An 18810-nucleotide genomic window follows, 5' to 3' on the forward strand; every position below is an offset into this window, starting at 1 on the left:
ATAGAGGATGTCTATGCATGTGACTCTCTGCTATGGAGATGCCTGTTTCTCACTGTCGGCTAGGCAGTAACCCTAGATGACTCCCTTGGAATATATACCAAATTTTAAACGGCTAAAGTGAGGTACTTCTTACTTTAGATTATCTAACTGGTTTTACAAGAAGGTGTTCATCACCCTTTTAAACTACTTTTAAACGGTCAAAAGAGAGACATCAAATACACATTCCACACACACAGTACCTTTCTACATCTCTATCTTCCAATCACTGTATTAAATTCTAGTGAGAACGTCTTTCTAGAGGTAAAACATGTCTTAGAGAAATAAGCTACAACTGTGTTTGTGTGACTTTAGCATTTTAGTTTTCAATGGCGAAACACTTCCATCCAGTTATGCATGCATTTTTTATGCTTAAATACGATAGGTTTCCACAGTTCTATTATAAAGAAGAAGAACGAAGAAATCATACTCAGAGGTATGATTTTCATAGACAAGTACAGCATTTGAATTCGAAGAACAATGTAGGCTTCCTGCTTCTGTATTATCCAAACACAGGACATTTTCTAGATGAAACAGTGAGAATTATAAAGACAGTCATGATTTTATAGTAGCAAGGAAAAGGGTGAAAAAGCAGTATTAGAGCTACTGGAATATTTTTCTTTCCTACGGTGGAAAAACTGAATTTGGCTTGAAGAAATATTAGCAACGTACAGGTAATGAGAATATATGATTATTTTTTTTTCAGCATAAAACAATTACCTGCATCTTCTAGGCATCTAATAGGCATGACTATCTTCAAATTTCCTGTAGAAAAAAAAATACAGCCATAAGAAATTCTTGATATTAAGTATAGATGCTGAAGAAAGTTTTCTATTCTTTACAGTAGAGGCCTGAAAATTTCATTTATCCATCCACTGGAAAAAACTCGTGTCTTAGAGGTCTGAGCAACCACATTTTGAAGAATATGAGCATGAGTCTTTTTAAAGTACTTAGGCTTCTAGTGTGTAGATGAATAACTGCAAGTCTAAATTAATGCAGTCTCACCTTCCTGAGTCAGTACAAAGAGAGCTGCCGATGTCCCTCTTCATTCCTATGCCTTTGTTAAGCCTGGATTATCCCTGAATCCCATTGGCAAATCTCCTTTCAATGCCTCTCTCCAGCTAATACTTTTAGACTCCAGGTCTCTCATTAAGTGTTTCAGGGACCAGAACAAATTCCTGGTCAGGGTGTCACCACTCAGGTACAAGAAAATGTAGTGACAGGTGACGAGGTTTCCAAATCAGTTAACACCAGTGGGATACTTGATCAAGAATATATGGCTGCCTTCTCAAAGAAGAAACATACAGCCCAAATACATGGTTAAAAGACTTCTGTGACTGCCATGATCTGCCACCTGTCTGACCATCAGCAGACTGCAGCTACTCTCTGTATTGCCAAAAAGACTGGCACGGGGAACAGGGAGACTGAACATCCTCTCGCTGCCTTAAAGAGCGTTTCTGCCGTAACAAAGGAGGACTCTCCCTTCCAGTTTTCAACAGATCTTGAAAACAGATTTTGGCTTTCGATTCCTTAAAAAGGATATTTGTTCCACTGTGATAACAAAAGCAACACTTACGGCTTTTATTTGTGGTTTTTATTTAGGACAAAATTCAGAGCATCTCTAAAGAATGGATCTTTAGAAATAGCTGGAGTATTAGCTTCAGAGCATTGGATATAGGCTACTATAATGATCCTCAATTAGAAACTGTCAGGAAAACAGCTAGAGCACTCATGCTTTCTCCATTGAATAAAATCAACAGCTGACAAAATAGTAAAGTCTATAAAAGAAAAATATCATCAAAATTGAAAAATAATTTTTAATTCTTTGTAATTAATTACGCTGTTAAAGAACAGATGAACATTAGTAAAGCCCTATGATTTGACATAAGAAGAATCACTACTGTGCCACCTGCTATCAATTATTTACTTAATAGTACAAATAATATATCAGTAGTTAGGTCAGCAATAGCTAATGGACTGTTGGTATAGTCAAATATGGATAACATATTTTTAAATGGTAACTATAGAGAAATCCCCTATAGGACAAAACAATAGCAAGCTTTCAAATACAAACTAGAATGTTTTAGATCATAATGTTATTCAGCTTTGATGCACTAATGATTTTTAAATAACTCTCTTGTCTGATTCTCTAAAAAAGAAAAAAAGTAATCCAAATAAAACTTTTTTCTTTAATTTTCCTGATCTGCTTCCTCAAATAAAAAGTGTCGGTACAAGTGGAAAAAGCAATCCTCGTGCACGATTTACAATCTATCAGAAGTGGTTACTAGGGAGCAGCTCTGCAGTGCCTTATGAGGAAATGGCAGGTAAGTGGCAAACCATTTTCAGCAGCTGAGCTAAACTGAATCTCAGGTGAGTAATGATGCCAATATACAAGCACAGATGTAAAGGAAAATGTGTGGCTTGAGAAGCAGAAACAGGGATGAGAGGGTATGTTCCTCACTGAGAGAGCAAAAAGCTATTAGCCATCTTCAAAGAAAAAGACTTTTCTCCTTATTAGGCAATTTTGCAAATGGTGAAGGAGAAATTTCTAGAAGATGGGGGTATCCTTTCTGTTCCATACGCCCTCTACTGAGAGCACCTTTATAGAAGAAATCTTCCAGTCAGAGAAATGTGACAGCAATGGTTTTATTTGAGCAAAAGATGATGCTAATACACTTCCAGCAATTTTCTGTTCTGGACTGAGACCTCTGTTACAGAGTTCAAGCCATTCTGTGGTCCTGCTATTTTCAGAACGTCCTATATAATTTTTCAACCTACACTATGAAGCAGGTATAGACTAATTATAGGGATTATTGATGGCTTAAGCTTGGTCAGAGTCACTCTCCTGGGGAAAATAAATCCCTTTCCAGAACCAACATAATCACTTCTGGTTTGGTGTGAGCTGCCATCCATCCTGTGTCAAAGATGGCTTTAATATTATTTCTTTCAGTTTCTTTTTTTTTTTCTTTTTTTTCACCTTCTTCTCCCTAATGGGTGACTGGCCTAACTGGAGAAATCTAAGACACTGCAGTGCTAGGTTGCATTCTCTCTGTTCTTTCCAGTCAAGTCTCTATCTCATCTGCCTGCATCTGCAGCCTAGCTTAAACCAACAACAGGCTTCCATTTTTCAACTGATTCATGTTTCTCCTTTAGCAAACACTGTAAATACACTTTTCAATATTGCTCTTCATCAAACATATACTATTCAATAGACAGAAACTCCCTATATTTCAAGCACTACATATTTCAAACTAAGGAACTCGGGATGATAAAAACGCACGTTTTCTTTAATACCTTTGGCACGGTTCAGCTCCGCTGGAGTGACTAAGAGGAGCCCACCTACACGGATCAGAAGCCGTACAGGAGTTGCGCTGAGCACATCGTTTGACAGGAGCTGCAAAGTCCTGGCTGGCCGGGGGCCAAGCCAGGTTTCCCAGTAGGAATGTGGCCCAGGAGCCAGCTCCCCCAGCCACACTAACTGCACTATCTGCCCGCTTCAAACCGGGACATTTTACTTCTGTGAAAACTTTGAACATGGGAAGATTACTGGGAAACCAGGAGCTGTATTTATGTCAGATGCACCTACTAAATCAAGACCTTCAAAACTGTCTAGAAAGGAGCATTATCCTGTTGCTCCTTTTCCTAAGGTGCCTTTGTGAGCCGCGTGCAGAGGACGTATATCTGGTTGACTACAAAGCTCCAAGATTATTCCTTCCTTTTTTTTTTCTTTTTTTCAGACCATTAAAATGGTTACACTCAACAGCTTTAAAATAAAATTTGGCAAAATACAACTTTTACTACTTCTCAATTTGTAGCTCATATTACAGTTCTTACAAGTGAACAAATTGGAAGCTTATGTCTTCCAGGCTAAATCCTGAGTGCACCATACAGAATAAATATTGACTCTAGCGTAAGGACTAAGGGTCAGATCCAGCCCTGTTTTAAATCTTTTCTGTCCAGCTCTGCCAGCACAAAGCCGGCCTAAAACCACAGTAACTGGTCCCTGAAGAATTTGTATTCTATAGGGCAGGCGTTAGCACAGACAAGCTGCAGTGGCTCCTATGAAATCCTTATACTCATGCACAGACCTCTGCCAAGACCCTTATTAGGCAAGTCTAGTTTATGTCTGGGATAAGCCCAGCAGCCAAGCAGCCTTACAAGAAAGAGAGGCCACCTCGGAGCTCTTCCGCACCTGCAACTGAGAAAAAAAATTCCCTTGGCCTTTCAGGAAGAAAGACAGCACACCTTTGGCTTGCTGTCCTGCCCCACGTTTCCCTCTGCCCCGCTAATGATATTCCCCAAAGAGCTGTTTGGTGTTGACATCTCAGTGTAAAAAAAAAAAGGGGGGGAGGGGGAAGGGAAAAAAAAAAGAAAAAAGACTGGGAACCCTAATAAAACATGGATTTACAGCTTCTTCTACCTAGGCAAAGTCATAGGTGGGCTAAGTCTGAAAAAGAGCTCTTGACCAGCATTCAGTGTCCATCTCTGAACTGAAGGATTTAACTAGCATGAAGCTAGATGATAAGCATGTCTGCATCCTTCTTTGCAAGGCTTTATACTCATTCACGGGCTGAGGATGTTATGTAGCAACATAGCAAAAGGAATGCAGTCCTTGGGGTATATAGTTTTGGCAGTTTACACAAATAAAGAAAAAAGATGACCAAGCTTTTTTATACTGCTCTACACCACACTTGTGGTCTTTGAACTGCACGTACTAAAGAGATAAGGAAGAAGAAACACTTCTTAAATTTCCCAGTTTTGTAAAAATGCTTCCAGTTAGTGACCAGAGAGATTCTCTTTGCACTTCCAACAGCCCCTGGTTAGGGGTTCCATCTGACTGTGGTTATGTAGCTGGCCTTCTACCTGTCTATTTGAACACCTCTAGGAATGACTGTAAATGCCTATGTCAACCACTGGCACTTGGCAAAGCCTTGAATTACTGGGGAATGCAAGGATGCCTGTGCTTTTGCTGCAGTTTGGCAGGAGTTGTAAGACATCCTTTTACATGCGCGATTCCAAGAAGGCAGCCCTTTTAAAACAGGTTAGGTTTATTCATCTACCACTTTCTATATTGTAATTGTTGTTGTTACCTCTTCATATTTGAAGACACTACTCTAATTCGTTCATTAATTCCACCCCAGATGTTCTGCCTGCCCTCCGGATTTCAGTGCTTTATTGAACGTATTGCCATTCTCCAAAACCAGCCAGAGAATCACAGTTTTGAAAATACCCTGAAACATTCAGAATAACACACATGTGTTTTTTAAATTTGGGCACCTAAACTCATCGTTAAAATGTATTTTTTTTAATGTCACTTAAAAAGTACTAGCCAATACAAAAACAAACACTGCTCAGCAAGTACACATAGTACACTGTGAATATTAAGTGATCAAACAAACTGTACTAAGCTTACTTGAGGAGAAGCTACAGGCCAGGATCTGTTCTCCATTGCTATGTTGGGTAAACACTTGTGTTCACACGGATTCCCCATGAAGCCAGGAACTGAGGGCACTGACTGAAAGGATCCAGTTACAGATGCATCGAGGGTAGACTGCAAGCCGCTGTGACCAAACACCAGCTTCAGGCTCTTACTCGCAGGTTTCCATGAACCTGGTAGTTGCTGGTTTCAAGGGACAGAATCTGTGCACGTAAAACTAGAAGTGGTATAAAACCTGGCATCCTGAGTTGTGCAATTATTGTTTCAGTGCTTGCACTAAATCTGGCTCATATTTTGAGAACTATTCTAGAATCTCAGCCATTGAGAGATGGCATATAACAGCACATTTTAGTTAAATGTAGTAGTATTGATTATGTCTCTCATTTTAAGGCTTTACCAAACTCACCTTAATCTTCTAATTCAAACTATTATGAGAGACCATTATCTGAGTATGTTGAAGAAAATAACTGGAACCTGTCTGCTTAAAGGCATGCTGAAGCCAACAGAAAAAAGCAAATAAATAATCAAATCTGTTGTACACTAACACCCATTAACCTTAACTGTAGGAACTTATACCTGTCTCAGATGTTTCATATAAATGTCAATGGGTACATGCTGTGAAGAAGAAGAAGACTCTCCTTCCCTCCTCCAAATGTGATCCTACCGCCTCAGACATCAGGAACACTCTAGTCCTTCTGTGGTGACCTTACGGAAAAATCAGGTCTGAAACAAGAGTCCCTCATTTGACTTCAAGGAGCTTTGAACAGATATGAGGTTTGACTCAGAGCGACTAAAAAGAGACAAATCATTCCAACAGCAAGTAAAAGTAAGAACCAAATTCTGCTCTACATTATCCTGGTATGAATCTGAAGCAATGAGTCGCAAATCCAAGGACATAATTCCAGATTTATTCTTCATAAAAAAACCAGAATCAGACATCACTTAGGTTTAGGCTTTTACATCCTACATACTAAATATCTGAGGTTATTTGCTACAAGGTGAAAATAAACTAATGCAACAGCTCTAAGATGTCTACAGAGAAATTCGTAACACATATTGCAATAAAAGTTCAATTACACAGTAGTAAGAAAACATGGGCGATTTTCTTTAAGAGATGCCGGCTTGCATCATAAATGCTTAGAGCACAGCTGCAGCAAAACATGCAGTTTTTGCTATGTTAAGTATCTCAAATATAATTTTAAATTGCCACTCTCTATAGAAAAATAGCACCCCCCCAAAAACCTTAAATTCAAGTTGAGTGTATTTTAAGAAGTCATAGAAGAAGCCTACAGCAGAAATGCTTTAACACTGACCTTTTCACTATAATGACAAGGATTGCTCACTTAAAGTACATCACTATTTCCTGTTTCAGCATCATACACAATGTACACATTACTACCGGATGGAAAAAATGTATAAAAAAAGCTTTCACACTGCCAAAGTCCAACTGAACACAGACTTATTTCCACAGGATGACTATAAAAAAAAAAGAGAGAGAGAAAAGCTACACCAGAGCCAAATTCATCTTAAACACTTCCTTTATAGGTAGAAGTCTGCAAACAAATCACAGTTCTTCTCCTTGAATTGAACAAAAACCTGCTATCAAAGAGATGCCAAAACAGCCACCAGGACAAACAACTTTGTCAGTCAATCAGCAGCTAATTGATCTCTCTGATCCCACTGCTTTTAACGGATCAGGTAAATATTTTGTTTCCGGTTGCCTAACCTTGCCGTGCACATAAGAGTCTGTCGGAGGTGCTTAAGCATGTCAGGTAATACAAAATCTACCTGTTCTGGCTGACCGTCTTTGGACACGGACATCCTGAATCTATCTCTATACAAAAGCAAAGGATTTGGATTATTCAGGCATGAAACTAAACGAGAGAATTATATAAACTGCTAATCTTCTCACACTGTTACTTATTTCCTTGGGGAACAAGTTAAAAAACGAAAACGGATGAGTAAAATACCCATCATTTCCCACATGACCCTTAAAATCTGATGGCAGAGCAATGGCAGATCTGACAGACAGCACTTCCAGTGTTATTAAAATTTCAGAAGGCAACAAAAATATCACAATGGTTTTGTCCCCCTCCCTCTTCTTTTGAATCATAGTACGCAGTGACTTAGGAGAGTGAGAGCAGCTCCCATCCAGAGAACAGTCAGAACGGATGCCCACCATTAAGGTCCTCTTTAAACACTATTTTGATGGCTGAAGTTAAGTTTCTATGATGCCTAATTCCACTGGTCCTAACCTGCAGAAGAATAAGTTTCTCTCGAAGGTGAATTAAGTACTAAGTAAACAGTATTTACTAAATACACATTAACAATGTGTAGTAGTATCCAAAGTGGTGCTCTTGATTATCCAAATGAGCTCTTAATTCTTGGGCTGCTCTCTTCACCAACAGAAAATCAAGTCTCTCTTTCTTCTGAGCCACAGTAATTGAACATAAGGATACTGTGCCAAACTGTAGAAGTGTGAAATAGTTTCTGATCACTGTTTGTAGGATTACTTTTTTTTAGAAAAGAAATTATGGAGCTTTGGCCTTGCTGTTGGCCCCAAACTATTATCATGTAAACAAACAGGCATTACGTAGCACCCAAAAGGCTAAATACCTAAAACCTGTGAAAAGGAAAGGCTCAGACACTAACCAATGATGCCATGCGATGCCATTGGGATTGCAATGAAAGTTTTGCAATTGCAAGAACTGGTGAAAATTACTGAGATTGAAGATTTTTTTTCTCAATTCAACACAAAGAAACATGTTAATCAGGGAAAATTCGCACCTTATAAAGGACAGATTAACTAAACTATGAATTTAGCAGCACTTGTGAAAGATAAAGCGTATGCAAAGAGCAAGATTCCCATGTGGACGTAGTTTGTAGTCACTTCTAGATTTATAAAACATTGTCTACAGTAAGAAGGGTAAGAAGAGTGTCACTGGAGAGTTCAAACTGCTAAAGTTGTCGGATATAACAATTTTCCTAACTGAAATGACATACAAAGTCCGAAATGCCTCTTTGTTTTCACACAAGAACTGCAACCTTGGGCAGCAGCTGGGGAGAGCAGACCTGTGCTGCTAAGTCCCTGCTAAGACACCATACAGCTTTTCCCCAAGTTTTCCCAGGAAAAAAATATCTAAATTTGTGTAAATATTGCATCATTTTTTGGTACAGAGTAATTATTATTCTGTTGCCAAACGGAAATATTAGGCAAATATCAGGCTTTTGCCTAGCATTTTCATCTTAGAGGGAAAATATCGCTGAATTTTCTGGGAAGTGAGGCTTTCTTAGTTTAAAAATTACACAATCCGAATTATGCAACCACGGCAGATTTTGCGAACAGCTATGCCTCCTTTCACACCGTGTCAGAAAAAGCCACTTGCGTTTCACATGAAAATATCAGTGTCTTTCAAACACTTTCTTGAATGAGCAAATGCACTTGCCTCTAACGGCCGCCCTCACCCCAGGGAAAAATTACAGAGGAAGACATTTATAGTATCCGAGCTTGCATTTGTTTTTCACTCACACCAATTATTATACAAGCTTATTTTAAAACCTGTCATTGTTTACTGAGCCCTGTGGTCACCACATGTCAAAACAACAACAGACGCATGTTAAACATCAGTAGCACGTTCTTACCATTTTTTTTTTCCATTTTTTGCACCCAAAGTAGAACGGGCCTTTGCAGCAGTTTTATTTCAATCCATTCTGCATATTTTGTTAAAGTTCAGCTGAGATCAGCTATTAAGCCCCAAATGCTGTATATCGCAGAGATGTCACAACAGTCACTACTCTGCAGCCAAAAAATTCCGTTTCGACTAGTGACTCAATACAGGCATCTTGCTGTAGCCAATCTAGTAGTCACTTAGCATTGCCTAAAGACTCTGACCACTACAGTGGTAATTTAAGATACATTAATTAGACTGCACATTTAAGGATGCTGCTTTCTTTACGACCCTCAGGATGCCTAGCAGGGAAAAAAAGGCGGGGGGGGGGGAGCTCTTTAAAATTACTCTGGTTATATTTTACATTACTTCCTTGTTTTTATTGCATGAAGCATTGGAAGTCAGTATGTATAATATCCAATTGCATCAGAACACCTCTTAAAAAATGCAATAAAATATGCACATGCTTTCTGCTGAGTTTTGCAGGTATACATGAAATTTCACTCTTTCCAGTTAGGTTTTTTTCTACAGAACACAAATCAACTGTGTTTATTAACATGAGCATCACTCTCCTGAGCACACACCTCTGAAAAGATGAAGGTCTACCAAAATGCTTGAATCTGCATACAAAACCTCTGTTATTCCACAGGGCTCTGCTTGAGGGACAGGCCAACCTGACAGCTCCGTTACAGATTCTCAACAAGCCCAACACAATAAACCCCAAAACATTTCTTGGGAAAGGCACCACTCAGGTTTCATGATGACTACGTATCAGACAAGGTTAGACCAGGGCATTCCTAGTACAAACAGCACCTTAAAGTTTCATATATGTATCCCACATCACACCAACTTTTGAAACTACTCCAAGGAAACCTGCAATGTGAAACCATTATCCTGTACTTACTAAGTGACACAATGGGACACCAAATCACTCCTACCCAGGAAAAGTCTAAGTAAGGACAGCAAAAATCTTAATTTCAGCCACCAGGCAAGAGCTCAGCAGGCTCTGAGAGGACATTTTCAGGGCTGATGGTCTATCGAAAGGGAAAGCAACCACTGCTCAGCTCTAGAAAACTCCAGACAACTTTGTACAGGGTTCTCTTTCTCCTGCACCATTCTTGTTCCATTCCACCAAATTTAGGTTTTTTCCTATTGGCAAAAGTGGAAGTGAAATCAGCTGCAGATCTGATCCACAAGTCTCTTGGGTGCTTGTGATACACCAATGACACTTGTACACTACAAACGAAAGAAAGCCTCTCCAACGTACAATCATACAATGGTTTGGGTTGAAAGGGACCCTTAAAGATGATCTAGTTCAACTCCCAAACATGTCTTAGTCCAACCCCCAACATCCCCTTTGCAGACAGGAAAACAAATACATAGAGTATACACACAAGTATATGGGGGCTTCATGTTTGCTAAACTACACTTAAACTAATTAATTCCTAAATGTTCCTTAGGATAGCTCCTAACAATCCGAAAAACTGCCTTGTAAGCCAAAAGCAGAGAGGTTATTTTCCTTAAGACCGAAGTGCCATGTTTTAGCACTCAGACCACCTAAGAAAATTAATGAACTTGCTTATTCAATTGAACTCTTGCCCCTACTTCCCTTTCCTACCCCCCTTGCAGGATTTGAGGACACCCTGTTCGCCTGGAGATGGTGAATCATTACAAGCCAGCAGGCCCACTCGGTTCCTCAAAAGACACAAAAGGTGTAAAAATAGCTCGTACTAATGAAGCAAGTACAGCGTCAGCAGGCAGATGAGCGTGGGTGATCAGATAAGGGTCTGTTGTTGCAAAGGGCAAATTATTAAGAGAATGCTTCTCCCTCTCCCTCTCTCTCTCTTTTTATTAAGCTTTGTTCTTCCTTTGCTGAAACCAGCCCTCTGCAACGTGTGATAAATGACACCTGACAAGATTGACTCCTCCTGTAATTGCGAGTTTCATACTGGTGCAGGAAGTGGTGCCTCACTGCGAGCTGAAGGTACAGTGGAGGTGTCACTAAAAAAAATAAATAAAGAGAGGCAAAAATAAAGCCTAAAAATAGCCAGGACTACCCACTGAGTATGACTGTGTGGGTATATTTAGCTGGTCTAACACCAACTTTTCTTGTTAAAAACACAATCTTACCTTTATGCAAAAGAGTTTCCTGTTTCTAAACATAACTTGAGAAACTTGAGAACACAAAGGGGGAAAATTCAGATTTTGAGCTTGTCCCTTTTTCATTGAGATTACCAAAAGATTAAATGTGAAAAGACCAAGTAGGTCTTCCACATGGGTTTCGCATCCTGCCATCCCACAACGAATAGACGAGAGTTTGCTATTAAGACATCCTAATCCAGCCCAACGGACAAGGCAATAGATTCAGAAGCAAAACCAGAGCTGTACCAGCAAACTCCTCTGGGAACCAGAAACGAGACTGTGAGAGCTGAAGGAAGGGGGACACATCCTATGCCAGCTCCGCTGCCTGAGCCAGCACTGCCCTCCTGGGAAGGCTCTGCCCCACCAGAAGCAGACACATAGGTCTAAAGACTGATGAGATGCAGCTGCACTTTTACAGCCCTGTTCTGCAAGTCTCATCTGCTCTGAGGCCAGTTTACATCACTTTACCAGCACAAAGGAGCTTTTAGTAAGGGTGTAAATATAACTTACTCCCATTTAAGGCACTCCTATGCTGCCTAATAAAGTGGCATGAGTATGAACGACCGTCTGGCCAAGCGATACAGTTTAGTATCTTATGAGCAGTATCGAGAAGCGCTTCCAACCACACATTTGAATTTCTGATTCCCAAATAGCTGTACTTACAGGGATTAACGCATGTGCCTTTAAAGGGCTGGCGGTGTAGCTGTGTATGTCAGCTGGCACGCACGCCGAGGTGAGTGGCTCAGGCACTTCACGTCGTATCTCTGCACCGCCGGCACTGGCCAGCCTTGCTCGCGGTGCCACACCGACCACACATTGAGCCCACCGCTCACCTCACCTTCCTGCGTCAGGACTGCAACACGATGAGCCACAACTACGTTCAGCATAGATGTTCAGAGATGTTTGGCAACCTCTCTTTGCAGGGAGACTTTATGCTTCTGCATGGCGTGAGTTTTGCTGCCCCTGCCCCAAAGGGAAGGCAAGCCCAGTCCCAAAGACTCTCTTAAGAATGTCTGCAACTGTTTAAAGTACATTATTGCAATATTACTACTAGAAGTAATACATGTGCCAACTTTCTAGTGCTCCGCATGAGCTGTGCAAGGAAACGGTCTTTTCTACAATTATGTTTTTTTCTGTTTAATATCGTGACTCCTTTGGCTGATGCTTACATGAGGGTTTTGTTTCATTATTATGCAGCCTTCCTGTGTGGCTCCAAATACCTCACATCAATCGTTCTGGGGCCAAGGTTAAACAAAACCACACAGGTTTATACCAGACCTTTTTTCTCATTTACAACAGGAAAAAAAGCCCACTGTAAGACATGCCAACTTCATATGCAAGATTCAATGAAAATGATTATTCTGACATTACAATTTTTATTTTGTTCTGATTCTAAAATTAAAAAAAAAAAGTAACTGAAGTTAATAAGATTGTATTTTTAACATTATATCCAGTGGGAAATTGAGAGCATGCTCTTTTCTTGATATGCTGTGATTAATTCCCATTGATACAACCATTCTATGTTCAGCATCATAGTTTTGTCTTTTCATCCTATGCCTTAGCAGTAAATTTAATAGTCACTGATTTTTTGTACTAGAATAGGTAAACATTGTGATGCAAGAAAAATCAGCTGATGATATTATTCTTCAGACAATTTAATTTTCATCTGAAATGAAGAGTAAATGCTATTATATTAGAGGAAATATGAATGTAAAAATAATTATTACTACATTTAAATACTGAAGACCATACTCCAGCAGTACATTTACATAAAGTTAACAGGAGACAGAACTACATACCCCAAACCACTCAAGTTATAAAGCTAAAAGCACTAGTGATCAGAACCTCAGCCTATCCCCCCACTCAGATTTGGAGCAGAAATTTTGTTTAAGGAACAGTTATATATTATGTATCTTTTTAAGACTTCACCCATTTAAAGAAAAATATACAAAGGAGAAGATGACGTTAAAAAAACCAGTAGGAAGGTGTATAAGAAAAATGAAAAATTACCTTCACTGTACACTTAAGAAAATATTTGTCATTCCACAGTATTTTCCAAAACTCATGCAGAATAGACTGAGGCCTTTTCCCTGAAGCTCTGCAGCCTGGGGCGGCCACACGCGTGGGGCAGAACCCGGCAGCTGCCCCCCGGCTCCCCACAGGCCTTTGGCCTCTGGGCTTTCAGCGCCTCCACAAGAGGTGGAGCAGGGCAAGGGGCTGGGGTGGGAGACCGGTGGCTGCCCGCACCTCGGGTGGGACAGCAGTTCCATGATGGCACCTTCCACAAAATGAAAGCCTACGGTCGGCAACAGCACCACTGATTTCACACCCCGGGTAGGGGCACCCCACCGCAGGCAAACGGAGGCAGCGGGCGCCAGTGCAGCAGAGCAGGGGAGGCTGCAACGGGAGCCATGGGAGGCAGTAAGAAGATATGGCATTAAGTAACGAGGGGCTGCGCTATCTCACATCTTCCTACATCCTGCCGCAGGTTGCTTTTCCTGCCACAGCCTTCTCCCTCCCGCCCCTGCACGGTGTCACTTTCACCGGTGTGCGCTCCCCTCCCACTCACCAACATGCAACGCACACCATGATTTATGTCACCTCTCCAATCTGGCCGGGCATCTCTGAGGTGCGAGCAATAGATGCAGTCTACGAAAGGTTAGGATTAATGCTTTATTGGCAATTACAGCAGGCAAGCGGCTCAGCTCATAATGCAATTTTTTCCTCGTGAAGACCTGTAGGAGGTGGGAGCAGGTTGCCACGGGCCCGGCGCCTGCTGCGCGCTGACATATGTCCTCGCTGCTTGGCAAAAGGGCAGGTCCAATTAGGTGTCTTGTATTATTAACGTTCTGCTCCTTCATCTGTTGATCACGTATCGTCCTTTCAGCCCCTCTGCGCCCCAGCTTGTGCAACGCACCGACATCTGCGGAGGCACTGCTCTACCCGGGAAAGCTCGAGCGGAAAGCTGGGGGAGGAGATGGGACATCTTCCTTTTGCAGAGCTGAGCAAAGGGCAGAACGGCCGAGAAGTCGAACAGATCACTGTAACTAGGATCCTCAAGCTAAAAGATGAGAAATATGAGATATCTGCCCTGCTGGCAGTAATAATTACAATGTATTATTAACAAAACTCAGGTTTCATCATTAACTTGACTCGAGTTTCAAGAGCTGATCTCACCCTAATCATCCTCCAAATTACATCCAGCGTTTCCGTCAGAGCTGAACCAGTACCAGCAAGGAAGGCTGCTGGTAACGATCACGCTGAAGAGAAAGCACAGGTACAAACGAGCTATCAATTCCACAATCAAACAGGTGCAAAAAATTAGGCACAGATTTTAAGTTATCCAAACCTGGGGCAATCTCACCACTCGGATATGATCCTGCCAGAAAGACGGAGCCGGTAAGTTCAAAGCAGCCGAGAGGAAAGGGCTCACTGTCAGTGCACGCTGCATACAGCACAGCTGACATGACCCCACTTCTGCAAAGGATTGACTCCACTCCCCTCAAAGGTGTCGGTAAAGTCACAGCTCCTCTCTTGGATCTCAAAACATGAGAAAGGCCACCTACATGTTTGCTATAATGAAGTAGCCAACTGTCTCGGCCACGACCCAACTGCTGCAACAAAAGACGCTGGTTTGATTTTGTTCCTCTTCAGACCTCATCATCAGAGCAACTAAGATCTTCAAAAGCTTTTTCTCAACCTCTAAATGTGAGATGAAAATGCCATTTTAATTGTGGACCAGTGAGGTCTGCTTGAGTAAAATAACCTCAATCACTTGGATGCAACTGCGTAACAAACACCGCTCTTCTAGCAGGGAGCCTAATTGCTCTGCTAGCACCAACAAAGAGCTGCCGGTTCATTAGAGCAAGCTGGAGGAGCTGCTGTTTGCGTCTTCACAAGCTGGGAGTATTTGATTGCAAAACCGCTACGGATGTTTGATCCAAAATTCAGCCTCTGATTTCTGATCAGCAAAACTTAAAAGCAAGGAAGCTATCAGTCTGATATTTTTCTTCATGGCTTTCTTCAGGGTAACAATTTATTTTTCTCCTTGATCTGTTCAAGGATGTCAAATCTAATCTTAAGATAGGATTTGGACTTTTATATTCTATATAGACCTGCTTAGCACAAAAAGTAGCAAGAACAGAATTGGTGTGAACCAAATTGCAGTTTCACATGACACCTGGATGGTGCTGCCAGTTACATTGCTATCCTGCAGCCTCACTGCGCCAGCACCTTGCCAGAAACTGCAAAGGGCAGAGGAAGCCAGAAAAAGGCCAGCAGAGGTCAAAGGCAGCCACGCTTCCTGCTGGCTGCTCACAGCAGGTTCACACAGCGGGCGACCAGGCAGATGGCAGAGGAAGCATACTTCCATCTTGTCCAATGGGGAAACGATTTGCTGAATCACACCAAAGGGGAACGTGGCAGCTAATCCCACTGAGACGTCCAGGAGCTCCCTTTGCCTGCTGCAGTGGCCCCCAGGTGCAGTTCTGCACCCCCTCTGGGAGCCCATACTGCTGTGCTCAGGTCTGTCTGTCCACCCTCTCTTTAAGAACATGTATTTCTGTTTCTTTTTCCTTTGCAACCATCTTTAGACTGAACACTTTCTGAATGGAAAACATAAATCTAATTTCAGGCAGATACCGACCTCAGCAGGTCTATCAAGAGCAGCTTATTTTCTCCAACTCAAACTCCACACATGAATACATCCACATACGGGCTCAGACATATCTGCATGAAGAGGTCCATTTGCCTGAGTGTTTGCTAATGAATGCTTGGCAGTCAGGGGGACACCGCAAATGCATCCAGTTGATTTTCATTTTTTAAAGAAAAGGTGCCTTACACCTCAAGGAACAAAGCGTTGCCAAGATTGCTTATGAAATGCACCACCAATGGATGCAAATCCAAATCTTAACATTGACATGAAAATTAAAGATGCAAAGAAGAGTAACTTTTTTTTTCCCCTTTTTTATGCAGTTTGAATCAGCTTGTGGGAAAGTTAATAGAAATATTCCACCAGTGAAATGGAAAGTGGATCAAACCAGTTGAACATAAGCCTTCAAGACAGCGGAAAACTCCACATGGGATGCTCTCAGGAAAATCACTCAAATGCAGTGCTACCCAGTGTGCTGAGGGCTTGGGTAGGCCAGCTCTTTGCATAGCCAGGACCACGCTCTACTTTCCACCCAAGGTGCTTGTCAGGATTGGAACCCAAAACCTTCTTTTCTCACAGGTCATGAATTAAATAACTACAGCTGGTTTCCAGAATCTCTTTCCTTCTGATAGCAATGTCACATAGAAACAATAAAAGTACTGACATTGTAAATTACTTCTACAGGTATCTTTTTAAGCACAAAGCTGCTGCAAGATATTTCTTCTCTGGTAGCAGTAACAGTGAGCTCGGGAAGCACAGAGCACCTGCCAGCATTAAAAGGAAGAGCACATCTAAAACCACACATCCCAGTGGTTAAAATGCTGCTTGCTACAGGAATTTCATCTATGCTAACACTCTGCTAGAGCAGTCCAGGTATTAAGAACAATAACAAACAATAAGGAAAAAGTTAAAGGAGCACTAATATAAATGGGACAGCATTATTCACTGACATTTTTAAGTCCCAGTAGTGTTGATCCACCCATAAGCAGGTCTGGATTTAGGGCAAAGGAAAGAGTAAGTGCATGACTACTGCACAGAAAGTTTCTATTATTTCAAAAAGTGCCTGCACTGCCTGAAAATCAAGATCACACCACTGAAATTCCCACCCGTCCAATACTTTGTTTCCTCCTTGGTTTTCTTTTTCTCTCTACAGTGAACTGAGCTGCTCTAAGATTATTTTTCTGTGATTTACAGCAAAACTAGATACAGAAGGAATTGTGGACAAACACCGAGGGCATCGAGGCCACAAGAGACTCAGCCTTTGTCCCTCTTGAGAAATGGATACAATGCCAGCTTGAGTAGACTCCGAATCCTGGTTTTAATTAGAGAGAAGATGAAATCAGGCAAACCTACCTCTCGCTCAAACACTATTCTTTCCTCAGTATCCCTCTGTTCTCCAGAAAAATGGTCTTCTCCCTGTTGGTGACCATTTATGCAGATACAGGATCCGAACTCTTTCCCACTGTGTCCTCACCATCTGCATGTTGTCTACCTCTCTATTGACAGCTTCCAATAAAAGCTTCCTTTAATAGAGTTGTCCTGACTCACAGGTGGGGGGGGAGGGAAGCTGACCTTGCTGCAGCATCAAGAGTCTCTGACGCATTTTGGGAGGCTGTGGTTTCGGGTCTGAAAGAATTCAGCCTTGTTTTCAACTAAGTTTTACACATTTAACTTCCAAAATATCACCCTATAGCTCCATGTCCATTTGCGACTCACTGTTGTTTAGTGGTTCGACTTAGCACTATTCAGGGCTTTAGCCATACGCTTGGCAAATTAGCAGTGCTCACCAGCACAAGAGAGTTTCTCAGAAACGCAGCCACCCAGGCTCCTGGCTGGCTCCACCTCTTGTCCGCCCACTCCCGGTTTCAGACATTTCACATTCCAAAACTGGAAGTGTCTACGCAACATAGGGTCACGTTATTGCACAACACGCTCCGCTCCTTCTAAGAGCCACTGCATCCTCAAAAGTGCATCAACTCTTAACAGCAAGAGAGCTGTTTACAGTGAATTTCTCTCTGAGTGGGAGTATTTTCTCCAAGAATCTTATAACAAGGACATGAAGTGTATGACTCTTCCCTACATTTGGTAAAACTGTTACCGAGATGGCATTTATTTAATACTTCCACATCAGCATTCCTTCCCCTTTAAGCTGCCTTTTGAAAAACTGAGAATTAATTTTTACACTTCCCCAAAGTATTTATGTGCTGGATAATTTTAGGATGCACTAAACAGAACAGTTTCTGCCTGTCTTACATTTAGAACTGGGGTCATTCGTAGCTTTTGCAATGCAACCGTCAAATACAACTGATTGTCACCAATGTACATTTTGCCAATATTTTTTCCTTGCCACATGGTATGAATAATTGCTATGACCCTTCCTTCACTTAGTCTTTAAATTCTAACAGGTGAATGAAAGCTCCAGCTTCAATTATAACTAAAGAACATCTTCTCTTTTAGTATAGGGGATTAAAAGTGAGGTGGGCTTTTTTTTTCCCCAAAGGACAGTACACAGGTGGAAATGGTGGTGTCACATTGTGTTATCGTTGAAACTGTATTCAGCTTTTCAGGTACAATTAAGTCTTCACTGTTAGCATTGGAAGTGTATTTGGTGTTTCCCTGAATGCCAGTGAGGTATGCTGGTGTCTCCTAAAGGCAATTTTGGACATATTTACATATAGAATAAATGACCAGTCCTTATGTGCCACTTCTTTCGATTCAGATCTGCCCCCTTTGCCCTCAGCACCACTGGGGCAGCTGAGCACTGGCGAAGCAGAAGGGTTCGGGGCCGGGAGGGGTCCCAGCACCCTCTGGTGAGAATGAGGACGCTGGCGGGGCTAACGGTTAAGGCAGCTCTCAAAAAGCCCTCCTGGTTTCAC

At 41.5% G+C, this 18810-nt stretch overlaps 1 protein-coding gene across 7 annotated transcripts in view; it reads right to left on the reverse strand.

Annotated features, from left to right (window-relative positions):
* HIVEP2 (HIVEP zinc finger 2) overlaps positions 1-18810 on the reverse strand; it is a 143429-nt gene that overhangs the window by 25778 nt on the left and 98841 nt on the right. For all 7 annotated transcript variants that reach the window (XM_054819512.1, XM_054819519.1, XM_054819518.1 and 4 more), the window contains one exon: positions 757-801. The gene's annotated coding sequence lies outside the window, so the exon portion shown is untranslated. The remainder of the gene's footprint in view (positions 1-756; positions 802-18810) is intronic.

Source organism: Grus americana, chromosome 3, assembly GCF_028858705.1.
Source record: "Grus americana isolate bGruAme1 chromosome 3, bGruAme1.mat, whole genome shotgun sequence".
Lineage (NCBI taxonomy): Eukaryota > Metazoa > Chordata > Aves > Gruiformes > Gruidae > Grus > Grus americana.